The following is a 25,864-nucleotide window of genomic DNA, read 5'->3' on the forward strand; positions in this document are numbered from 1 at the left end:
TTCTTTTCCATTATGGTTAATTACAGGACATTGACTATAGTTCCCTGTACTATACAGTAGGACCTTGTTGTTTATCCATCATACATATAATAGGTTACCTCTGCTAATCCCAAACTCCCAATCCATCACTCCCCCACCTCCCCCTTCCCCTCGGGAACCAAAAGTTTGTGTGCTATGTCTGTGAGTCTGTTTCTGTTTCATGGATAAGTTCATTTGTATCATATTCTAGATTCCACATATAAGTGATATCATATGGTATTTGTCTTTCTCCTTCTCACTTCATTTAGTATAATAGTCTCTAGGTCCAGCCATGTTGCTGCAAATGGCATTATTTCATTCTTTTTTATAGCTGAGTAGTATTCCATTTTATATATATCACATCTTCTTTATCCATTCATCTGTGAGTGGACATTTAGGTTGTTTGCATGTCTTGGCTATTATAAATAGTGCTGCTGTGAACATAGGGGTGCATGTATGTTTTCGAATTATAGTTTTGTCCAGATATTTGCCCAGGAGTAAGATTGCTGGATCATATGGTAGCTCTATTTTTAGCTTTTTGAGGAACTGCCATAGTGTTTCCATAGTGGTTGCACCAATTTACATCCCCACCAACAGTGTAGAAGTAAGTCAGAAAGAGAGAGACAAATACCGTATGCTAACACATATATATGGAATTTAAGAAAAAAAAATGTCATGAAGAACCTAGGGGTAAAACAGGAATAAAGACACAGACTTACTAGAGAACGGACTTGAGGATATGGGGAGGGGGAAGGGTAAACTGTGACAAAGCGTGAGAGAGGCATGGACATATATTCATGTTCTTTTAACATATGAATTGCCCCACTTTATCTGTGTGAAATAAGTTTGTTCCCGTTATTGGGCTGCTTCTCAAGCTTTGCTGATCATTTGAATTACCTAAAGAGCTTTTAAGAAAAACATTGGTGTCTGGGTCCCAGCCCCAGAGATTTTGATTCAGTAGGTCTAGGGAGGAGCCTGGGCACAGGGAGGTCTCAGAGTTCCCCAGGTGATTCTAATGTGCAGCAACTTTGGGAACCACCTCTTGGCTTCAATCCAGCTAGTGATCAGATATTAAATCTAAGACACATGGGCTAGTGCGTGAGCTCTAGGAAGATTCGTGCCAGGGAAAATGATCGATAGTTGTGTTACTTCTCTGAAATGGATTGAAATTTCCAATTAGCATGAACAGGGGAGGGTGAATGGGTGAATGCAATAAGGTGTATCATTTACGTATTGCCCTATGTGTGTGGCTAGAAGCTTTTGCAACTGAGGTCTGCCCAACTTTTCATGCTAATGGTAATGCTTGTCCTCCTAATGCAGCTGTAAACTTTATAAGCCCATAGGTAGACAGCATCACAAAATATTTACCCCTCCCCACTGGCCCACTCTCAAGCTTCTCTCCCCTTCCCCAATACACAAATGTACATCAATGCTCTTGAGACCACTATCAACATATTGACCTTCAATTCTTCTACTTTGCAGCTTCCCTCTTATCAGGAGATGTCAGCATTTAGTGCAAGGACAAATGCTTGCCTCTTGGTGAGTAATGTAGGCAATGCCTCCAAGAGACAAATAGCCCTTAGGGAGGGGGAAAAAGTCTTTCAAAAAGGTTGATGCCCAGAGGAGGCATTTTCAGTCATCTCAGCTTAGAGGTCAAATATCCAAAATTAAAAAGGTTAAAAAAAAGAAAAAGAAGAAAGCAAGGAAGAAAAGAAGGAAACAATTTTCTTATCTCACAGTAATAAGGCAGTTTTCCTTAAAAAAAAAAAAAGACTTAAGCCATAAATTCTCTTTCCTAATCAAAATGTGCTTTTCCGTCTTTAGACTATTCCTCTTATATCCTGTATTATTCATGACGTTTAATTCTTGAAATAGCACATGGCTGAAAACAGAAGCTAACCTCTTGTCCACTATGAATTAAATCTTCTTTTCCTAGGACCTGTCTACAGTGTACAATTTGGGGTTTGCCAACATAATTATTTTCTCTGAAATAAGTTACAGCATTTTGCCTTTTCAATATATAGTTATACAATATACTGTTAACACAACATAGTTAATATAGTCAATATAGTAAATACAACTATAACACACGTGATATGATGCCACTTTGGTGATTTTCTTCATCCATGTAATTCTGAAATTTGACAGTATAGTTTTCATATTCTAATGAGCTGAGTATTACCTTTGCAAGGAGAGAAAAATAAAATAAATTCATAATATTCTTGTGTGGTTTGCCCCTGGGGTGGATTACCATAATGGGGGGATATTTGAGCCTTTCCCCAAGTCATTAAAAAACCTCCAGCGAGCAGCCCCTTGTCCTCTCCAGGGAGTGGGGGGAAAGGATCTTTAATCATAATAATCCTGGGGGGAGAAATCTCAGAAATAAGACATCTGCTTCTGTGCCTTGTTGTTTTGCAGAATAGCAATGATTGCTTTAGCAGCTTCTATTGCCATGTGTGTACAATAAGTAAATGAACATAAAATTGAATGAACGCATAAAAGAAGGATAAACCCACCCAGCTTAACAAATCCACTCTCTCACCTGCTGTGCCCTGAAACATGAAAGAAAGAATCACGGGATCATAAGGATTAATAAAATAACAGTCTCTGTTAACAATATTGACAGGAGGTATAAGGATAATTTGTCTGATGTGGGACCAACAGCTTAACTGCTTAATCCTTTTTTTTTTTTTTAAGGGCAACTCATTCATTTATTGTTTAAAGATTGCAAGACAACTTCTGAATTTCTGTAGCACAGTTTAAATGTTTTACTTTTTTGATAAATCAGAGTATAATAGAAAAAACAATTAGTTTCCAGTAATATCTATATCTCTATTCAGAATTAAGTCTTCCACAGACATGTAACCTGGAAACAAAATCCTGTTACAATAAGCAAAGCTTCAACAGAGCTGCTACTTTTCGGGCCAGGGAAAGGTTCATCCCTATAGGAGGAGGATGTGCTATGTAAAATGGCTGCAAGGTCGCAGCCTTGAGGGCGCTGGAAGTCTATTATCCTATCCCACATTAAGTAGTTTGGTGAACTTCAAATGTCCGTTCATCTGCAACCAAGCTGGCAAACTTTAACTGATATCTCAAGCAGGTAAAAAATAAATTAAAAGAAATCCTTACACTGATGTTCCTTGATTCACACTGTTAAATGGTTCATTAACATGTAATTCTGGCTAAGAATTACATTTGAGACTCCTTGCTCAGATTTTGGTTAACAGTACAAATCTTTCAGAAATTCAAGTTCTTATTAATCAATAATTTGTCAGCTAGGCTACATTCAGGCATCAGCTGCAACTACAGAATAGGTGCACTGCCTCAGTGCTTTGGAAAGACATAATCTAGAACACTACTAGCAGACAAAATATGTTACTAGACAGCACAGGTGCAGTACAGCAAGACAAAAACATATATTCATGTGTGCCGCGGACCAGCCGGAGAAAGAGGATTTCACCGCCCAGGGTCAGAAGGGAAGGGGTAAGGAACTGAAGTGGCACCGACGAATGGGGTCAGAAGGACCAAGACAACTGATGGTTGCAAGGCAAATTTTATTGCTCTACAGTTGCAGATTATCTAGACTAGAAAAAGGAAGGTTGCCAGATGGTGGTTTACATTATCTACAGACTGTCTCGGCTCAAGGTTAACTTCCCTGGGAGGAAACCCATAAACCCAGAAGCATCAAAAATAACCTGCATGTGCAGGGGGAAGACAGCTTTGCTTGTCTCATTTTACATTCTTTCTGATCTCTGGGCCCTGGTGATTTATCTCCCATGGAATGGAACAAGGAGGGGAACAAGTAGGGACAGTCCCTTTGAGCAGTGGCGGCATGCCTAGCATGTCCTTACCTGCTCTCAAGGCTGACTGCTTCCCACAGGTCCCCCTTTTTTATTTTTTAACTTTTGCTGCAAAATAATTCCATGAAGTTTAGTGCCGAGAGTAGTACTGTTGCATGAGGATACGAAACAGACATGAGAAGATTATTATCAATAATAGGCAAATTATGGCCAGGGTAATAAATCCTGACAACCTTCCAGTAATCCAAGACTGAGGGTTTAACCACTTTAAATGATCCAGTAAAGTTTGAATTACATCTTCTGGCGAAACATCATCAAGATGTGTATTTTGTATACCCTGAATTTCAGCATTTAATTTCTTAAGATCAAGACTAATATTATTATCTGACCAAACACTCAGCAGATGCATTTTTACTTTTTCCCATTCCCAAATAGTCACTGTACTTTTAAGGAGTAACACACATCCATGTATACTTTGCATGACAAGCTAAACGCATCCTCAATTTTAATGCTTCTATCTGATCTCCAATCCCCAAAATTGCGTTTTTAAATTCATCTAACTTGTTATTAATCTGTAAATCTATGTGACTTTGTAAAGATAAAGCAAGACTGGTAGGTTGAGATAACTGATTAGCAAAGTGAGCATGATGAATACTCTGTGAAAGAGCAAGACCGGCAGTAGCCACAGTAGCAGACAGAGCACCCGAGGCAAGTAAACTTACTATTAGCCACCCAAGAAAGCGTCTCCTTCTCTGCAAGGCTTTAGAGAGTTCCACCCATGCCTGTACTCCAGTATCTTCATACCAAGGTTCTCTCAGATGTACAGGCACCATAACATACATGGGTTGCTTTAGTATAAGCACAGATTGCGTTCCTGCAGAAGGGAACATACAACTGCTAAAAATACAATTAACACAGCTAATATTATATCCTCCTTTGGAAGAATTACCAATGTTAATAGAACCAAACAAAAGTGTATATGGAGGAGCAACACAAGTTATAACAGGGGTATTGGAATAAGTTAGAGCTAGTTTCCATATATCCCAGTTCTTTTGAAATGTGATAAACCTATCTATGATGGGAAAAGAAGAGATAAGAATTGACAGCTTGGTATAATCTATAGTACACCATATTTGGTTATTATTCCAAGATGCATTGCAACGTTCAAAATTGGATCCAGGAAAGTTAACGGTCATAAGGGGAGGCAATTGATTTTTTGATTTTCTGTTAAGCATAGTAACCTTATGTCCAGCTATAAGTATCCCTTGTCCTCCAAGTAAACGCTTCATACAGAAATGATTTCCTGAATCTTCACCTGTAACCTTGGCTATAGTAATAGCGGAATCCCTAAGTGGTGAGGCATATGAGATTTGACCTCTAATATTAATAGCTTGCCCATTTTATACCAAATGATGGTATCCTTAAGATCCTCTCGTCGGCTGGTAGCCTGGCATGTAAGAGTAATGTTGGTTCCTGTAAAACGAAGGATGCCTGGAGAGCCTGACAAACGAATTGATTGATCCGTTCCCTCATAAACATCTGTATGCTCATAACTAATAGCCTTTACACATCCAGTTTCCAGATTCAATGGGCTAAGACAGACAGGATGGGTACTAAACCAGTTAGTATAATTTACAGACATATTGATTTGTTTTATATTCCCAATAAGAGGCCCATAAACACTTATCATTGTAAAATACAGGAAACTCTGCTTCAGACCAAGATATGGGTTGTAATAGTGGAGGATCAGGTACATAGGCCCAGTAAGTTGCTGCATTAACAGAGGGAACACATGAAATGGTTGCCAACATAGCCAAAAATAAAGTTACAGGTGTAACAGGATTATTCTGTTGTTTCACTGACTCTTGAGCTCGTGAAACCAGTTGTTTAATTTGTCCCCAAGTTGGAACATCACTCCTTTGAGTCGTCCTGGCAAGTGGTCTCCTCTTCTTCTTGTTTTTCTCAATCAACACTGTCAAATTTTCGGGAGAGGTGCAGAGCTTCTTCATCTTCTGAACTAGGTGAGCTGTGGCGAGCCATCTATTTGCTTGACTAAGCACTCAGGAAGCCAGCAAGGTCCAGGCGCTGATCTGGGAAAGATACACACGTGACCACGTCCCCAAATCAACACAGGATCAGGACCACGCCAAGTGCTGGTTAACGGATCTTTCCAGAGGACCTCCGGAGATTGAGAGGCCAATCTTGGCTCAGCCACCAACCTTCCCCCTGCAGAGCAGCCAAATTTGTCAACAGTGAGAACATTTAAAATAAACAGAGCATGATTTATAAGGTTATGTGGCGTTGTTCTATACAGTTCCCCCCTTTTTATTTTTTCAATAGTTAGCTTTAAAGATCTATTTGCACGTTCTATAATACCTTGTCCTTGAGGGTTATATGGAATGCCTGTAATATGGGTAATTTTGTAATGAATTACAAAATGTTGCAAAAGCAGCGGGCCCATTATCTGTTTTAATAATTTTGGGAAGGTTCATGAAAGCAAAACAGTGTAATAAATGAGTGATAACATGTTTAGTAGCTTCTCCGGTCTGTGCTGTAGCACAGAGGAAACCAGAATACGTGTCGATAGTGACATGAACAAACTGTAATTTCCCAAAAGACGGGATATGAGTAACATCCATTTGCCATAAATGTCTAGGTAATAATCCACGAGGATTAACAACATAATGTGGAACAGGAAGGTGAGGTAAGCATTGTGCGCATTGCTTAACAATTTGTGGGGCGGCTTCACCAGTAAGGGAAAATTGTGTGTGTAATGTAGCCGCTGACTGACGGTGTAAAGCGTGCAACTGCTGTGCTGCTTGTGAAGCAGTTTGATCATAACTTACCATAATATGAGGGTGTCCAGGACATGGACCATGAGTATCAAGAGTATGAAGTAATGAATGCAGTATATTAGCCATTCTTGACAGCATGACGAACGGAAAGGAGGAGTACGGTAAATTGGGACATGTCCTGCTTTAGGGAAAAGAGATTGAGGAGGAGGAGTAACTTCAACTCTATTCTTGGGAGGAAAATGTACAGGATAAAGATCACGTTTAGATCGAGTTAAAACATCTGCAGTCGCATTAAGTTTAGTCAATGGACCAGGCAAGTTAGAATGAGCACGGATATACAGACCTGCAACAGGACCATCATGGGAACGAATAAGCTGTTGAAGCAAACGAAAAGAGGATGGTAATTCAGGGTCATTAGTATGTCCTATGCTCGCAGTCTCCAGAAGAAATCACAAGCTAATAAGATATTTACTATCAGAAAACAAATTAAAAGATATAGAAGGCAAATGTTTAAAAGACATAATGACAGCATACAGTTCAACACGTTGAGCTGAAGTCAAGGAAGTTTCTTTAATGAGGTTTGTTCCGTCGTCAATGATTACAGTAGCCACTCCTGAAGAAGAACCATCCGTAAAAACCAAAGGTACATGAGGAACAGGCTGTTGCCTAATTATAGAAGGAAAGATATGAGTTAAGTTTGCTGAATTGGATCAATTTATCAGCAGGGTAATGGCATTCCAAGGTACCTGAAAATCCTGCAAGAGCAAGACCCCATTCATTACTATGTTGAAAAAGCCAATTTTGTGGACTAACTGAATAAGGGATAATAATTTGAGAAGGTTCTATACTTATAGGTTGTAAGCATCTAGTTCTACCTTGCATTATTAAATTACTAATAAGTTCATAATAAGGGTTAATAACTTTAGAGGGTGTAGTTTTCATATGAATCTATTCAATAATTCCAACAGTTTGCCATAAGACGGCAGTAGGCACATGAGGAGTTGGACAAATTATTAAGAAAATTGGAAGGTGAGTATGAATTCTAGTTAATTGTGTAGAACTGATAGATCTATTGACTATTTGTAAAGCTTGAAATCCTTCTGGAGTCATAGAGCGTGAAGAAGAAGGATCTGAGTCACCTTTAAGAATATCAAACAAAGGCTGTAATTGAGCAGTAGTAAGTTTTAAGGAAGGCCTTAGCCAATTAATATCGCCAAGTAATTTTTGAAAAGCATTTAATGTTTTTAAATTATCAACTCGAATTTGCAGTTTTTGAGGCCTAATAGTAGTGTTATCAATATATTTTCCCAAATATAAAAATGGAGATTGTCTTTGAATTTTTTTTTGAGGCAATGACCAAGCCAAATGATTGTAAGGACTGTTGTAAAAATTGAAAAGCAGTCTCTAATAAAGAAATATTATCAGTGGCTAAAAGTATATCATCCATATAATGTATGAGATATAACGATGGAAACCTTTTTCTCACAGGAGTCAAGGCCTGAGCCACATATTTTTGGCATAATGTAGGACTATTTGCCATGCCCTGAGGCAATACTTTCCATTGAAATCTCCTCATGGGTTCCTTAAAATTTAAGGCAGGCAAGCTAAAAGCAAAATGTTTTCTATCTTCAGGAAACAAAGGAATAGTGAAAAAACAATCTTTTAAATCTATAACTAAAAGATGATAATTGTGTGGTATAGCTGTTGGAGAGGGTAGGCCTGGTTGAAGAGCTCCCATTATTAGCATAGTTTTATTAACAGCTCTTAGATCCTGTAATAACCTATATTTTCCAGATTTTTTCTTGATAATAAAAATAGGAGTATTCCAAGGACTACTGGAAATTTCTAAATGCCCTAATTGTTCCAGTACTAATTGTTCTGCAGCTTCTCATTTCTCCTTTGTGAGGGGCCATTGGTCCACCCATACAGGGTCATCAGTCAGCCAAATAATTGGATCAGCAGTGAGTGGAGGAGAATCCAAGGCCCCTAAGAAAAACCCAAACCTTGTCTATCATATTTTATTTTCACATCAATAGGATAGACAGTTCCTTGTTGATTTGTTCCCAGCGCTTTTGTGGGAAGAAATCCTTGATCCAACATCATATTAGAGACTTGAGAGTTTGGACTATAAAGTAATACTCCCATTTCTTTTAATATATCTCGGCCCCAGAGGTTTAAAGGCAGCCCAGGCAAAACATAAGGCTGGAAATATCCTGAATGGCCCTCACTTTCTTGCCATAAAAAAAACTGACTACTTTGCATAGGAGAAGAACTTTGTCCTATTCCGTGAAGTTCTGTAATAGTAGGACTAATGGGCTAACGTTTAGGCCAGTGTATCTGCGTCATAACAGAGACATCAGCTCCAGTGTCTAACAAACCTGAAAAAACCTTTCCATTAATGGTTCATTTCATTTCTGGACGTTCTTTCCCTATCTTCTGAATCCAGTAGGCAGCATTAGACGATCCAAAAGCCTTTGTTTCTCTCTCTTGATGTTGTAAACTTTGTCCATGAGGTACAAAGGGCAAAAGTAGCAATTGTCCAATTTTATCACCAGGAGAAATAGTTATTATATTTTTAATAGTTTGTGCCATGACTTTTATTTCTCCTTCGTAGTCAGAAACCATGACTCCTGGCATAACAGTTAAACCTTTCATGGTGACACTACTTCTTCCCAATAATAGTCCCATCAAACCCTTGGGTAAAGGTCCACAGATGCCTGCAGAGAGGGCCTGAGGACCCATTTCAGGAGTTAATACATATCGGGCGGAGGTACTGAGCTCCAGTCCTGCGCTTCCTGGTGTTGCTCTGGAGAGCGAGCATGTTGTATGTTTTTGTTTTTGGTTAATGTCTGATTGATAATTTGAGGAGGATACACAGACATTACCCTTATTATTTGTTGGGGCCGGGGAAGGCCCCGGGAGGAGTTTCCCGACAGTGGTGGCCCATCCTTGTGGAACACTGAGCAACAATCTTGTGCCCAATGTTTTCCCCTATTGCATTTAGGGCATAAACCAGGGATTTTCTGACCATCTGGAGGTTTCTGAGTAGGGAAGGAAGGACTAGGGTTAGAATTAAAAGATCTACATTCTCTAGCAAAAGGACCTGCCTTTCCGCATTTAAAACAAGTCTTTGTTTTCTTTTGATTGTTTTTGAACCCCACTTTAGTTAATGCTGCAGCCACAGCAGCACCCTGTATATAAGTAGGCCCAATGTCTGCACAAAGGCGAATATAATCCTCCAATGTTCCCCGTTTTCTCCAAGGTCGAATCGCAGCCTGACACTCATTATTAGCATTTTCAAAAGCAAGTTGCTTAACTACAATCGTACCAGTGAGTCCGTCCACAATGAGTCTCCCCACCGCCTGTGACAACCTATCTACAAAATCAGCATATGGTTCATCAGGTCCCCGTCTAAGTTTTGAAAGATCTTCAGTTTTGTGTGTAGAAGGACATTTCCTCCAGGCTTGTAATGCCAAATGATTTATTTGAGGATAAGCAACAAAGGGATAAGTTAATTGATCTTGTAAAGAAAGATATTGTCCTTCCCCAATCAGCATATGATAATCAACTGGAATATTATGGGCAGCATTCTTGTCTGCTTGTTCAGCAGCCCGTTCATAAAAATCAAACTTCCATATTAAATAATCTCCACCATTTAAACAAGCTCGTGCAATAGACTTCCAATCAGCGGGGGGAAGAGCTTCTCCTGTCAACCATAGCAGTAGTAAAAGGAGCAGTGGGCCCATATTGAGCACAGGCAGATTTTCAATCTTTCAAAACTTTCAAAGGGAGAGCCTGATGCCCCCTAGTAGCTTGTTGAGGATTATTAGGATCAGGTCTTTCTATGACGGGACAACAGAAAATAGGATCTTCTCCTCGTTTTATTGCTCCTTGTACAGCGCGCTGCAAGGGACTCAGCATTTTTACAGATGTGGATTTTTGAGGAAGACAGTCCTTATTAACCTGCAGCTTTTTCACTGACTTATCTATCACAGCCATTAGAAAATCATCCTCAGGATATTTCTCTCTTTTATGTTTACAAGCCTCATCTGTTAAGTCAAAATGTTCCTCTTCATCTAAAATATTTAAATTAATTAGCTCTTTCGGTTTAGGAAGTGGCGACACAGTAGCTGATAATACAGTCTCTCCTTCTGTCAGAGGCTTATGTTTTTCTGACTTTACATTCAAATCAACACTATCATGAGAAGAATCTAAACATATTTTTTATCAGATTCCACAAACTATATGTAACAACAGGAGTATGAGTAGGCCCTCGAGACTTGTAATAATTTTTTAATCTTCTCCAACTTTCTGCCAGATTTCTATGTCAACAGAGCCGCCATCAGGAAACCAGGGAGATACACCATGGATATGCTGTAAAAATTCAGTCAACTGTGAGGTAGAAACTTTATTACCCCGAGCTTTAAGCATCGAAAGTAAAACCTGAGCAAATAATTCATACATCTTTGAGCCCTTTTGCCCCATCTTATTTTACTTCTGACTATTGTCTTATGCCTCTATTAGTTCCACTTTTACTGGTGGCCACACATATTTTGCATAAGGGTTCTCTTACCTGCACTTTCTTTTTCTTTTAATTGCCTTCACGCTTCAGGTCCCTGTTCGAGTGCCACTTGCCGCGGACCAGCCGGAGAAAGAGGATCTCACCGCCCAGGGTCAGAAGGGAAGGGGTAAGGAACTGAAGTAGCACCGACGGATGGGGTCAGAAGGACCAAGACAACTGATGGTTGCAAGGCAAATTTTATTATGCTACAGTTGCAGATCATCTAGCCTAGAAATCGGAAGGTTGCCAGACGGTGGTTTACATTATCTACAGACTGTCTCGGCTCAAGGTTAACTTCCCTGGGAGGAAACCCATAAACCCAGAAGCATCAAAAATAACCTGCATGTGCAGGGGGGAGACAGCTTTGCTTGTCTCATTTTACATTCTTTCTGACCTCTGGGCCCTGGTGATTTATCTCCCATGGAATGGAACAAGGAGGGGAACAAGTAGGGACAGTCCCTTCGAGCAGCGGCCGCATGCCTGGCATGTCCTTACCTGCCCTCAAGGCTGACTGCTTCCCACACGTATGTTGCCTTGTTTAAGCCTCAAGCCCTCGATCCTTTGTTGAAATACAATAATTTCATTCCTATGGTTTTCAATACCAAAAACTCAACCTCCAGGAGGGCTAAAGTCTAATTTGTACTCCAAACCAAGTAGCAGTGCAGTTCGCTACTACTGAGACTGAATCCATAAAGACTTCAAGACCACGTCCAGAAGACAAGTTATTATATATAATACCCTAGAAGGTCTGAAACATAATTATCATATACATAGCTGGTCCTTCAGAGCTTTTTACCTATAACATGTTTCTTTGATGAAAGTTATTTAATGTACTGGAGATAACTGTGACTTACTGATCAAATATTTGAATACTTATACTTACCTGGGATTTCATTTCTGCTGAAAGAAAAAGGTAGAACAGGACTCACTAAAAAAACAAACAAACATTAGAAATGAAAGTAAAAATCTTAACACACACTATCCCTTTTGGAAGCAGCATAGAGGGGCAGTCAACGGTAAACACTGGTGAAATAGGTCAAAACTCTAGGCCAAAAATCCATTATTATTATCATCAGCGACAGTACCACAACTGTGCCCTTCAGAATTAATAATCACTCCTAAGAATCTTCATTTGGCACCAGATGATGCGGTTAAGAGAAACACTCTGGGAGGTTTTGAATCAGACTTGGTTTTTTGTTAGCCAAGTTACAGGAGAATTTTTAAAGTGGGGGGAAGGGAAGAAGGAAACGGACCAGGAAAAGAATTTAAGCCATCATCTATAAACCAACAAAGCACTGATACTTCCGAACATTATATCAGAAACTAAAATGACTGATATAGGCTCAAGTGGTTTATAAAACCTATAAAAAGACTACACCAGCAAAGTCCCCAATTATCTGTAGAGTTCAGAAACTAAAACAAGGAATATTTTAGCTTAAAAGCTTATCTCAAGAGAATCATACACACTTCACATGAATAAAAATACCTGAAACCAAACATTTTTAAAAGCTCCAATACCCAAAATATAAAGAAAAATATTAATTCAGAAGACTCAATCAATCCATGATAATCACAAAACGGCTGGGCAATCTCTATCTCCCTTCCACACTAACCATCCATCCCATGGAAGACCAAGGGAGATCAGACCTTCCAGACTTACCTTCCAGATCTTCCAGACACCTGGCTGCTGCAAAATTCTATGGAGACTCCTTGTGCAACAGCAGTTTCCCATCTCTTGTGTCTCTCCCTATCGTGATCATGATCATGCAGGAAGCAAGTCTGGCTGTGCTATTTCTTATCATTGTCTGTCACCCATCTGCAGCATGGTATTGTACAGATAAGGAAAAAGTAGTTCCCTTTCCCCCAGAAGGTTGAGGCTCAGGTACAGGGTAATTCTTCTGTGCACACAGTCATTATTTAGGCTGACTCAGTGACTTCAACAGGCTTAATCATGTGATCAGGTTTGTTGCCAGCTGCGTAATGCTCCCACATCTGTAGATAGAGCCGCTCTAGGTCCATTGTGTATTGTTTGGTGTTGAACAGAGGGCTAGATGTTCTCTGCTTCCAGACTTTGCCACGAATTTTCTTCAGGTATTCTAGATCAGTTCCCAGTTTCACAGCTATGTCTTCATATTCTTGTCTATTTTGAGCAATAAGCTCAAGACAGCCTAAACAAGTGAGCTGGGAAGCTGCAACTCGGGAAGCAAGAGTCTCTCCTGGCATAGTCACCACGGGTGTCCCTGACCAAAGGACATCCATCCCTGTGGTGTGTCCATTACAGAGTGGAGTGTCCAAGCAGACATCAGCCAGCTGGCCTCTCCGAACATGTTCCTCTTTAGGAGCAACAGGTGAAAAAATGATACGCTTCTGGGGAAGGCCCATATTTTGTGCATACTGTTGAATATTAGGTTCTCCTACTGCTGGAAAACGCAACAGCCACAGTACACTATTGGGAACACGCTTCAGAATATTTGCCCACATCTGCAAAGTAGATGGGTCAATTTTATATAACTGATTGAAGTTACAGTACACAATGGCATCTTCCGGTAACCCGTACTGAGAACGGGTGGTTACAATAATGGTACGGGGAACCTCCTCTCCAGTGGCAGCCTTAATGTTGATCTGGGTAGTTGCCAGTCCATTGCTAAGACTGAATCCATTAATTGTTATCTGAATTTGTCCTCTGTTAATCATTTCAATAACTGCCTCTGCAATAGTATTCATAGGAATGACAGGCATATTAAGAGCCGTATTACTGCTGTCTGCGTTGTCTCCTCCATCAGGACATTTCATCTTGACAATCTGCACATCTGGGAGACTATCAAGAAATGCTTTGAGGTCGATGCCATTCAGCACAATCCGATTGTCATAAATGTGCCCATTGGACTTAAAATCGATGACTGCCTTCTTCTTCAGGTGAGGGAACATATTAGCATGATCACCAATAAAGAAAGTATGGGGCATATAAGCCAGTTTCTCAGAATACTGCTCAGCAACTTCAGCAGGTGAAGTTTCCTGATCAGTGATGATATAATCCATGAAAAGCACGCCACTGGTCCCAGGGTAGCCCAGCCACATTGCCTGAATAGGAGCTGGCCTGAGAGCAAAGAGTTCATTTCGAGCACCCCTGGTATAACCATTCATATTTACAAGGATGTGTATACCATCTTGATGGATGCGATCAGCTGCTTTCCCATTGCGTGGAATCTGAGAAAGATCAATGAAATGATGGGCTTCTGCCATCACCTTCGCTCGGAAGTTTGTGCCATCATCTGGGCTCAGGGCATAACAGAATACCTCAAATTTATCAGGATTGTGCATGCCTGGAATAGACTGCATAAGATGAGAAGTAGGATGATTCCCAAAGTCAGAACTCACGTATCCTACACGCAGTCGACCATCACTGAGCTTCAAGTCTTTTGGATGTTCGTACGGTGGTTTATGAAGGGCACTGATCTCATCCAAGCAGAGGTTCCCATGGCTCTCAGCAATAGCCTTCCTGAAGCCATGAGAAAGAGGATAGGGCATACTATGATGAGGCTGCACAGAAGGCAACCTATTCTTCTCCAGCTGGTCAGCCACAATGCTGACCAACTTCTTCATTCGCTCATCATAGTCTGTCCAATCACAGACAATCTGCAGGCAATGAGCCAAATCACAATAAGCGTCAGGAAAATCAGGTTCAAGCTTCAGAGCAGTGCGATAAGAAGCAATTGCTTCTGGAATATTCCCTGAATACTTGTGAATGGAAGCCACATTGCTGTGGGCATCCGCAAGTGCAGGGTTAATCTGAATGGCACGAGTATAACACTGCAAGGCTCCCTGAACATCCTGCATCTCCTTTAGAGTGTCTCCCATGTTACAGTAGGCATCAGCAAAGGTAGGACTGATTCGAACAGCCTCCTTATAATGCATCAGAGCTTCCTGCAGTTTTCCCTGCTGCTGCAATACACTTGCTAAATTTGAATGGGCAACAGCAAACTCTGGGAAGACTTCTAATGCTTTACAATACAAGCGAACTGCCTCTTCAAAGTTTCCCTGGTCTCCTTTGATATTGGCTAGGTTATTCAGAGAGTCTGCATGGGTGGGACACAGCCGCAGAGCTGTATTATAACACTCTTCTGCTTCGGCAACACTGCCCTTCTCTTCCAGAGCGTTGGCTAGGTTGCAGTAAGCATCAGGGAAATGTGGTTGCAATTCAATAGCTCGCCTGTAGGTGTCTACTGCCAGATCCATCAGGCCTTGCTCATAGTATACACAAGCCAGGTTGGCACGTACCACTGCATGATTTGGGCTCAAGCTTAGGGCACAAAGGTAAGCTGCCACAGCTCTGTCAAAAATCCGTGCCTCTTTCAAGACATTTCCTAAATTGATATAAGCATCCAGAAAATTGGGGTCAAGCGTGACAGCCTTTTCAAAGTGATGAATTGCAAGCCAAATCTCCCCTTGTGCATTGAAAACACAGCCAAGATTACTCCAAGCTACTGCAAAGTTCGGTTGCGTCTCCATTGCTTTCAAATAACATGCCTTGGCTCCTTCCAAGCGACCCAGGGCTTTGAGCAGGTTCCCCAGGTCACTGCAAACACAGTACAAATCAGGATTGCACTGAAGAGCAGAGACGTAAGCTTGTACTGACTGCCCCTTCCATGTCGCCTGCTGCTACCAAAGCGGCTGCCAGGTTAATATAACCATCGATGAAATCTGGTTTGAGATGCAATGCATGCCGGTAATGCTCAATCGCTTCCTGCAACTGCCCTCTTTCCTTGTACACATTCCCCAAATTCGAATAGGCTTCTGCCAGAAGAGGGTTCTGTTTAATTGCCAGAGTACTAAAGTGGGCAGATCTGTCCAGCCTTCGACACTGGAAGTGTAGAGATGAAAGTAATAAAAGTACTCCAGTATTGTCTGGCTCTTGTCTCCACAGCTGCATGCAGTGTCCCTCAGCTGCCTCAAAATCTCCTGCCTGATACTCTCGATGTGCCAACTCAGCTAACCCTTGGAAGGAAAGCATACGTTTCGTTGGTTCTGTGCTGTCGGCCACGTTGCCCACAGAAGACGCCATCTGGAGCTTCTGGAGAGAGTGAGAAAAGGGGGTAATTGAGTCCCGCTGCTGCCACTACTGGCAAGAATGTTTCTAGAGGTAGCAAATACGAGGAGAGCAGCCATACCACTGCTTTGGCAGGCTTAAGCGGCGGCAACAGTTACACGCACTGAAACTTAGGAACTCTGGTTGGCCATCTACCTCTCACGCTCTTGAAATCTTAATTCTTAACCCTGCCCTCTTCCACCATTTTTCTCCTAATCAGGGAATAAAAATTACCTATACACTTGCCTTAGAAGAAATCAAAAGTCAGTAGTCCAAACACTTTTTAAAATTTTGTTTTCTGTCCAGTTGGAAAGGAAATACATGATTGACTTTACTTCATCATTCATATAGTCAATGTGGAAAACATTAGGGCCGTGAATTTCAATACAGTAAGATCAGAAAATTTTAAATTGGCCTTCCCAAACCACTAATAAGTAACCAATGTTGTATATAATGCTAAAATCTTAGAGACCGAGTTTGATATTTTAAAAGTTCTGAAAGGATTAGCTAATTTCTCCTCATCATACTTCTCATGCCTCAAACCTGAGTCTTACTTTTTTTAAATTAAATTTATTTATCTTTATTTATTTATTTTTATTTTGGCTGCGTTGGGTCTTCAATGCTGCGTGCAGCCTTTCTCTAGTAGCGGCGAGCGGGGGCTACTCTTTGTTGCGGTGCCCGGGCTTCTCATCACAGCAGCTTCTATTGTTGTTCCACAACTCTATGGGTTCCTTTTTAGGTCCTATGAAGAACCCTAGAAATTAGTTCATGGAATTATAAGTTTTTGCAAAATTGTCAAAAGTGAGATATTTTAACTTCCATCAGGTAAGACCAGCGTCTCTTTCTTTGCCAATTTTCCTTCTATCATATTCCGCTATGTTGGATCATATTGGAATGGCCACAGGCTTTTTTGAAATCTGGCTAAGGAGATTTTCTTTTTTCTGTGGTACGCGGGCCTCTCACTGTTGTGGCCTCTCCCATTGTGGAGCACAGGCTCTGGACGCACAGGCTCAGCGGCCATGGCTCACGGGCCTAGCCGCTCCGCGGCATGTGGGAGCTTCCCGGACCGGGACACGAACCTGTGTCCCCTGCGTCGGCAGGTGGACTCTCAACCACTGCGCCACCAGGGAAGCCCTAAGGAGATGTTTTAAGTGAGGCTATTATGTGATTTTCAGACACCGCCATATGTAATTGACTATATACTATCGCATTACAGGAATAACTTCCAGTACTCATACTGACTACTCTACTGACTTAACTAGCACAAGACACAGAAGCATAAGGACAAAAACCACCTTACAATATAGCCATGTCTTGCACTTCACAGCTCTCAAAGCATGTGCGTTTGAAGAAGAAAAAAAGAACTGAAAAGTACAAAACCAGAAGCTATTCTGTGGAAAATTATTTCAATCATCAGGCATGTGAAAGATAAGTCAAAGATTCAGTTTTCATCAATGCTTAGTCAAAACGGAAATTTTCTTCTGTCAAGAATATACTCCAGGGGCTTCCCTGATGGCGCAGTGGTTAAGAAGCCACCTGCCAATGCAGGGGACAAGGGTTCGAGCCCTGGTCTGGGAAGATCCCACATGCCACGGAGCAACTAAGCCGGTGTGCCACAACTACGGAACCTGCGCTCTAGAGCCCGTGAGCCACGACTACTGAGCCTGCGAGCCACAACTAATGAAGCCTGCGTGCCTAGCGCCCATGCTCTGCAACAAGAGAAGCCACTGCAATGAGAAGCCTGTGCACCGCAACAAAGAGTAGCCCCCACTCCCTGCAAGTAGAGAAAGCCTGCGCACAGCAACGAAGACCCAACACAGCCAAAAATAAATATACTCCATCAACAACGTGTGTAATGGAATGGTGTGAATGAGTATTTTATCAGAATCCCTGTAATGCACAAACCTATAGCAGTACTGAAATCAGTAATGCATTTATAATAGTAAATACTTATGACGAAGTAATCCATAGAGGTTTTCTCAAAGTTAACAATGAAAATTAATGTGACATTAACAATAATAAATTGTGAAGCTGAAATAAACTTTTCTAAACTATTAATAACTAGAAGCAAATTCTAATCAACCATGTTACAAGAAATCTATGTCTAAAAACTACAAAGTTTATTTCTTAAAATTTTACTTCGAAAATACATAAACTGTCATATGAGGAGGCAGTTAAAGAATATATAGCTAAAAGAGTGGGGGAAAAGTTTTATAGAGACACATCTGGCAGTAATTTTTAAATGTCATTTTCCTAGATTTTGTGACACCTATAGTATTGATATTTGAAAGCATTTAAAAAATTGTAATTTGAAGATTTGCTACTTCCAGGTAGAATAAAATATTTTGAAGCAAAACAACGTTTCCACTGAGAAAAACAAAAAAAGCCAAATAAAATAGCCAGCATTCAATCAAAAAGTTCCAGACAAACCAAGGGATAGAATCATATGACTAAAATTCTAAGAAAAGAACAGATAATACAAAAATATTTATATAAGATATTGTGTATCTTTATCAGGAAAAGTCTTTATCAAGAAAAGACTTTAAAATCATCAGAATTAATATTATATTTTATTTATTTGTATATTATATTTATATATGGATATTTATATAAAGAACTTAAAGATAAAGCCCTAGTTAAGGCAGTGACAATAGCAGTAGCAGTGGGAGTGAAAAGAAATGGTTAGATTCAAGCATATTTTGTCAGGAAAAGTCCAAGATCAAATGTCTGACTGCATACATGGGATGGATAGACGGAGTGGGAAAAATCAAAGTTAACTATAGAGGTTCTAGTGAAGATGGGGTTGCCGTCACCCAACCCAAGGGGTTGCGATCATCCCCAAGGTCTAGGAGACTCAAAGGGAAGGTCATGGTCAGAGGCAAAGTTAATTGGTGGGAAAATAAGACTCTCAGTCTCTCCATCTCCTTATACCAGTTTTTTTTTAAACATCTTTATTGGAGTATAATTGCTTTACAATGGTGTGTTAGTTTCTGCTTTATAACAAAGTAAATCAGTTATACATATGTCCCCATGTCTCCTCCCCCTTGCATCTCCCTCCCTCCCACCCTCCCTATCCCACCCCTCTAGGTGGTCACAAAGCACCGAGCGCATCTCCCTGTGCTATGCGGAAGCTTCCCACTAGCTATCTATTCCTTATACCAGTTTTGTTTTTCTGCTCATATACGTAGCAGCATTTCATTCAAGGGGAAAGTCATTGATCTGACTGGTCAAATTAAACAACATAGTTCAAGGAACATTTACAGTGGTTAGTTCCTCCACAATTTAGAAAGTCACATTCACAATTTCCCTCTTCCTACGCCGCAGAACACATTGGCCATTCCTCCAAAGTTGCCACTCCACAGAGTGGACCAGAGATGACGTGAGCCCAGAACTGAGAGCTTGGCATGAGATGGTGTCAGCCCCACGTAGAGCTCTGGCATAAGTTATAACCCAACCCAGCTCTACAGAGAGCTCTGCATGGAATCCTGGGAGTAAACTCAGCCATAATAATGGGATTCTGTTTTTCATTTGCTTTTCTTCCTTGCTTAACTTTCCCTGGCCACTCTGACAAACAAACTTTCAGGCATTCCTGGGCCACTCATAAACTTTATTCCATTTAATCTCATCCAGATTCCCAAGAAAATTACTAACTATATGGAGGGAAATTTGGAACATGGTGAGTTTTAGATGCCTGAAATATACAGGTCATTGAATCCAGTTAAGTAGCAAATTATCTGGATCTCAAATATGCCAGTAGAATAGCAGACTAAGCTCAATTTAATGTACTCTTACTGGAGACACACGTAAATTCTGGGTCAATTTTGAAAAAGTTAAAAGCACATAGCTGAGATTAAAAGAAAGAAAGGAACACGTGCATGTTTCAGAAAGTAACAGAGAAATTAAATCCAGAGAAAGAAGAGCGGACTGATGTCTGTGGGTTCCGTTCCTTAGTATAGGCCTTATGTAAATAGGGGCTGGAGCTAGAAATCTAACATTACCTTGAGGCCAGGAATTTAGACTCAGGATGGAACAATATTGAGAAGTTGGTACAGATATCCTACAGAAATTTCATGAGGAACTGCTTAGTCCATTAAGAGGACCAAGGGAGGTGGTGAGGAAGACTGATATCTCTTGAAAACCTTCAGGTACAGAAAACATCAACACCTCTGAAAAGTAGGCCTGTCCTTCCCTGCGTTGTGATGGCCAGGTTGTCACTAACCTGTAAGGCCCTGTATGAATCAGAAACTGCAAGGAGAGTAATTCAAAGAAAAACAGATGCAGGATGGGTGTGGCAATAAATCCTAGGACCCTATCAGAAACAAAATTAAAACCACTCTAAAGGGAAATTTTAACAAACCAGAGCAGATAGTATCCTAACCAGAATAGAATAATAATTCTGAGGAAGTTATTTTAGTTATTTAAGTAATATTCAACATCCAGAGCAAAATTCACTTAAGTACTGTACTGGTGGAAACTAGGCAGCACTATGGAGACAATAAAAAGTTGTTTACCATCAAAAAACATCAAGGTAAGAAAGATAATGTCTGATTTTTAATTATCCTGTGGTTTATTGAAATCTTTTGGAAATCCAAAATAGAGAACACCTAGGAGGAATGAAGACTTAAATCTTTAGAGATTTATCAACTCATCTATAAAAGCTTTATTAATCTCTTCTTTTAATACCATTGCTGAGAGGTATAAATGTGTCCAGTGATAGGGCTGAAGAAGCCTGAGAGAATTTCAATTGTTTACTATTCTTGGTCAGCTATTAAGACCTTTCAGGAGCATCTTGATTTTCATGGCATCATCCAACAAAAAGCAGGATATTTTACAGAAAGTCCTGATCCACTTTTTGGCTTGCTTTTGTGTTTATGTTTTTGGTTTTCTCACATTGGGCGGTACATTAGGCTACCTATTGCATACTCCCTCATTCATGCATGCATTCATTCAAACAATATTTACTGAGTTGAGATATTTAATTAACACCCAATAAATGATGTTTAGATGAATGAATGCGCTTTTTATCAAAGTAAGTGTAAGTACTGAGAAAAATTACAGAATGTATGATCCCAGCCCCACAAAAGCGTATAATTGTGTTGAGGATATAACATATGCTGGTGAAATAACTAATATATCATATTGGACAGTCTCTAAGTTCAAAAATGAGTTTTTATAAATAATCAGAGTCTAAGGAGGACAAAGAAGGGACAGTTCATTATGGGTTGAATCTATCAATAAATGTACATTTCAGATGAGATTTGAGATTGACCTTAAAGAAAGAAGAGGACTTAGATATACGAACAGAGAACAAAAAAGGCATGGTGATAGCATGTGCATAGATAGTGTGGCCAATATTTATGTTCTTCATTAAAGACAGTCAGAGATAACCCAAATGTAACTGTTCCCATGGGTCTATTCTCAGTATCCAAACAAAACAGCAAATCCTATCTTAGTAAAACTAATGAAAAACACAGTCTTTAACAAAGACATTGTGAAGGAAAGGGGGAGAGAAAGGCTTGCATCCCACACCACACAACAAAATTTATTTATTTGTTTCATTTTCTCCCTCTGAAAATTTCCTCTCCCTCTCTCTGTACGTCTCTCTTCTCCCACATCTGGCCACATTCTACCAGCCACCTTTCCAGATCTTTCCAGAACTCTCCATCCTAGTTTCATTATGCCACAAGTTAAACATCTCACAGGTCTCCAGGACGCATCCGCATCACTTATTCCACAAAGACAAACAAAGGACACTTCTCAGGATCACGTTTCTTGGAAGGAAGAGGTCACGAGGAGTGATTATAAATAATATAAGGTGGAGAGCACTGACTTAAAATACCATTTTTCCTCTTAGAATGTGAATACAGGGAACTTTGGGAAACTAGAAAATCTAGAAAGGATTCATTGATAATTATTTATTTTCAATGAATAAAATAAAATGTAATAATATGGCTAAACTCTGACAGATTAACTTTTTCAAAAGTTGCTTTCACACACCTTCACTATTGGGATGTTTGATAAACACACCTTTCTTCTTTCTTTGCAGATACTGGCACCAAACTTTCAAACAATAAGAACCTTCCCATAAGTCCCTTGCCAGGCAAGATTAAGGTATAACAATCCAAACAGATTTTTGAAGAAGATAACTGGTTGAAAGCACAGGAAAAGAGCTGGGTTGCTCTTTTTCAACTGTCACATGATGAGTAATGTGGGAATTGGTTTACAAAGTCTCTCTCCATGAGGGGCTAAGGTTAAGATTAGAACTTCTGAGGCCAGAAGAGCAAAATAACTACAACAACACACATATTTTCAAGAGCTGCCCTTTGGATGTGAGGGATTGATTTTTCCCACGCTTTTTTCAGCAGCCCACCTGGTGTCTTTATTAAATGACATAAGAGAATACAGTGTGGCCAAGAAGGCTTAGATTTCCTTAGCCCCAAGTCAGATATTCTCAAGTGACTGTCCACTCAAATTAAAAAGAGAGATTTACAAGAGGAAACTGGATACAACTGAGTGTACTTTTATTTCAACCCTTTACCTGAATGTTTTGTTTTGATTTCAGTTCTCCACTGAAGTTGCCTACATTAATATATTTTTAAGAACATTTCCTTAAGTTGAAGTATTCATTCAGTATATTCTTTTACTATAATTGAGAAAAGCCAAATGACTTAGGCAAATTCATTTCTACATTGCCACAGCAGTGTATTGTGAACTAAATGACACACCTGGCAGTTCTTTACTCAGATACTAACTCAATTAGAAGGCAGAACAAGGATACCTACCCATTCAGGGAAGGAAAGGTCACTTAGCCTCTGTAGCTGTCATAGGTCTCTTATCATCACAGTAACAAATTGTAGACTAAAAACCATACGATCATCTCAATAGATGCAGAAAAAGCTTTTGAAAAAATTCAATATCCATTCATGGTAAAAACTCTCCAGAAAGTGGGCACAGAGGGAACATACCTCAACATAATAAAGGCCATATATGACAAGCCCATAGGTAACATACTCAATGGTGAAAAGCTGAAAGCATTTCCCCTAAGATCAGGAACAAGACAAGGATGCCCACTCTCACCACTTTTATTGAACAGAGTTTTGGAAGTCCTAGCCACAGCAATCAGACAAGAAAAAATAAATAAATAAAAGGACTCCAAAATGGAAAGGAAAAAGTAAAACTGTCACTGTTTGCAGATGGCATGATACATAGAAAATCTGAAAGACACCATCAAAAAACTATTCGAGCTCAAACATGAACTTGGTAAATTTGCAGGATACAATACATTTCTATATATAAATTTTGTATTTCTATACACTCACAGTGAACTATCAGAAAGAGAAATTAAGGAAACAATCCCATTTACAATCGCATAAAAAAAGAATAAAATACATAAGAATAAACCTGCCTAAGGAGGTAAAAGACCTGTACCCAGGAAACTATATGACACTCATAAAAGAAATGAAAGATGACACAAACAGCTGGAAAGATATACCATGGTCACGGATTGGAAGAATTAATATTGTTAAAATGACCATCATACCCAAGGAAATCTACGCATTCAATGCAGTCTCTATCAACATATCAAGGGCATTTTCCACAGACCTAGAACAAATAATTTTAAAGTTTGTATGGAAACACAAAAGATCCTGAATAGCTAAAACAGTCTTGAGAAAGAAGAACACAACTGGAGGAATCATGCTCCCTGGCTTCAGACTGTGCTACAAACCTACAGTAATCAAAACAGTATGGTACCGGCACAAAAACATCCATCACTGGAACAGAATAGAGAGCCCAGAAAGAAACCCATGCACTTATGGTCAATGAATCTATGACAAAGGAGGCAAGAATATGCAATGGAGAAAAGTCTGGGCTTCCTTAGGGATGGTTTCATCAATTAATTTGTTTTCTTAAATGGACCATACTTTTCCATGTCTTTGTATACCTTGTGAGTTTTCTGGTTGAACATTTGGTTTTCAAATATTATAATGTGGTGTCTATGGAAATCAGAGTCTCCCACTTTCCCAGGGTTTTCTGGGCTTTGGATTGTTGAAGGCTGTAGTAGTCTGTTTGTTTAGGGACCTTTCCAAACTAGTTTTGAAATGACTGTACTCCCCTTATCGTATGTACGCACTGAAGTCTCTGTTCCTTTAGTTCATGTTTAGCTAATGTTTTGACAGAGATGTCCTTGAATTCCTGCACCTAAGACAAACAAAAACAAATATACACAAGCACATCCACATGCACACTCAAAACCACACACCTCTCCCCATTGTGCAGATTGCTGGATCACTCCTTCAACATTTAGCTGACCTGCACTGAGTTCAGGGCTCAGCCCATGGTAAAAGCTTAGAGACTCCTCTGGTGTTTTCAGAACATGCATCTTATCTTGAGTATGCATGTGGCTTTCTTAATTTCTCTGGACACATGTGTACTTTTTGTATGTTCTAAGTTCCCAAAGAATCTCCCCCAACTTTTGCTCCTGCATCTTATGTGGTCTATTGTATTTCAATGCACAGTCTTCTGCCCCAGCCATCTGTGCTTTGTCAGTTCACCTTGCACTTTTTTTGAGCAATGACCGCTGCTTTTCCAGACTGTGTTCCAGGTTAGCTAAGACAGAGATAAGCATCTTGTGTCAGTCCTTCAGGTAGCTCCCAGACAGGTTAGAACAGATACACCTAATAATCCAAGAGTATGGGCTCTTCTGCTCCCTCCTGAAGCAGGATTGAGGGCCCCATACTACGAATGGTCTGCTGCTACTTTAAGACTATCACTGCATTAAGACCCCACCACTTTAAGACCATCACTACACTAAGAGTAGATGGGGCAAGGGCAAGTAAAAATGCCACAAAGCTTTCCTGCCATTTTCAAATTGCCTCTTCCCTGGTTCAGTATGTGTTTGCTTGCTGTAAATCTTTGCCTGATTTCAGGACTAAGAGAAACTCAAGGAACGCCACAACAAGAAACAATATAATCAAACTCTCAGATGCCAAAAGACAGAGAAAGAATCTTTACTCCCAAAGGAGAAAGAAAAAACAAATCTGTTACAAAGCAGGGATCCTCAAAAAGATTCATAGCTAATTTCCTATCTGAAACCACGGAAGCAAGAGGCCAGACATATTTAAAGTGCTGAAAGAAAAAAACTGTCCACCAAGAATTCTATATTTGGCCAAACTGGTTTCAAAACTTAGGGAGAAATTAACACATTCCCAGATGAACAAAGGCTGAGGGCGTTTGTTTTACAACTTCCTAACACTGCCCTATGACAAATGCTAAATTGAACCTTCAGGTTGAAATGAAAGGACACTAGACAGCAACTCGAAGCTGTATAAAGAAATAGAAATCTCCAGTAAAGATAAATACATGGGCAGATACTAAAGCCAGTATTGTGCTACTGGCTTGTAACTCTACTTTTTATTTCTTACATGATTGAAAAAACAAATGCATAAAATAATCATAAATCCATGTTATTGGGCTCACAAAGTATAAAGGTGTAATTTGTGACAACAATAATGTAAGGAGGAGGAATGGAACTGTAGAGGAACAGAGTTTCTGTGTGCTATTGAAGTTGGTTTCAATTCAAATGATATTGGTTGAACTTTAGAAG

General features: G+C 39.9%; 1 pseudogene; it reads right to left on the reverse strand.

The window, feature by feature from the left end:
• Positions 1-1,473: 1,473 nt before the first annotated feature.
• Positions 1,474-25,864, reverse strand: part of LOC137210208 (UDP-N-acetylglucosamine--peptide N-acetylglucosaminyltransferase 110 kDa subunit pseudogene) — a 43,640-nt pseudogene continuing 19,249 nt past the window's right edge.

This window comes from Pseudorca crassidens, chromosome 17 (genome assembly GCF_039906515.1).
Source record: "Pseudorca crassidens isolate mPseCra1 chromosome 17, mPseCra1.hap1, whole genome shotgun sequence".
Lineage (NCBI taxonomy): Eukaryota > Metazoa > Chordata > Mammalia > Artiodactyla > Delphinidae > Pseudorca > Pseudorca crassidens.